Source organism: Octopus bimaculoides, chromosome 5 (assembly GCF_001194135.2).
Source record: "Octopus bimaculoides isolate UCB-OBI-ISO-001 chromosome 5, ASM119413v2, whole genome shotgun sequence".
Lineage (NCBI taxonomy): Eukaryota > Metazoa > Mollusca > Cephalopoda > Octopoda > Octopodidae > Octopus > Octopus bimaculoides.
This window is the reverse complement of record NC_068985.1, coordinates 94,439,452-94,440,863: the sequence shown is the minus strand read 5'-3', so window position 1 is coordinate 94,440,863 and position 1,412 is coordinate 94,439,452.

Here is a 1,412-nt window from a genome sequence, read left to right as displayed (position 1 = left end):
AGATAGATAGATAGATAGATATCCGAAATAGATAATTCATTTTGCTGAAATGAGATGGGAAAACATTTTGAAGGAAACAGCCACAGGCACAGGAATGTATAAGTATAGATGTGTAAAAAATATAGACAATGCTCTAAAATGAAAATAATTAAGAAAATTATATAAAAGAGAGTACGAAATTTATAATGGTTATTTATATATAAGTAGAAAATATTAGAAAAGTCATTAAGCAGAATAAAATTAACAGAAATGTAACGAAACATAAGATTAATAGCGAAAAGTAGGTCATCACTAGAGTGCATATAAATGACCAAAGTTTTTACTTTGATATAGTAAATAAAACAAAAAAAAAACAGAAGCACAATAGCAATATTGAAAGAAAAATGGTATGATGTATTATATAAACTTACAAATGAATGTACACATATATGTTAGGGGCTGGAGTGTGCATACACAAATATATATGCAAAAGCGAGTATGCATGCTTGTGTGATGTCAGATATGTGTATATATACATATCTATATATATATATATATATGCATGCATACATATACATATGTAAATAAATAAATAAATAAATACACACACACACATGCACACACACATATATTGTTATGTCTCAACGCTACTGCTATCCAACACCTTCGGATGATCTCTACTCAACCCCTCCACAACTGCTACTCGACTGCTACTCAACAGCTATATATATACGACGGGCTTCTCCAGTTTCCGTCTAACACATCCTCACACAGGGCTTTGGTTGGGCTGAGACTATAGTACAAGGCATTTGCTCAATATGACATGCAATGAGACTAAACCCGAAACCACATCATTAGGAAACAATCTTCTTCTCACACACCGACGTACATTGGACAATTTCCTCGTAATGTCGAGCTAGAAGCAGAAAGCGGCCAAACTATCATAGAAAAGAGAAAAATAGTTTTAGTCCGAGCAATACTTTTGAAACGTTATAGTGACATTTTACAGTCCTGTGGCACTCGAGATGTTTTCAGATGAATCCTCAAAACAAGACCTATGATAAATCCCATCATATGTATTGTGCCTTTAATTTAAGTCAACCCTAACCCCATTCCATTGATGGTTCAGCAACCTTTGAAAATTCTCCTTCTTGGCTCAGTTTGTATGACATTGACGTCACATAAGATGCGCTATGCTATTACACAAGTCTATGAAATACTTTGATGCTAACATAATTGAATGCAGCAAAGTTTCATGGAAAGAAGCATTTAAAAACTTGTGGAGTTCCGATGGAAGCAAAGTTATTCACCCTTGGTTATGGTTGCTGTGGACTTGTAAAACAGGTGTGTATAGTGGTTGCATATTTTCCATATGAACACACACGTGTGTGTTTGCGTGTGTTTATGTATATATATACATATATATATATATA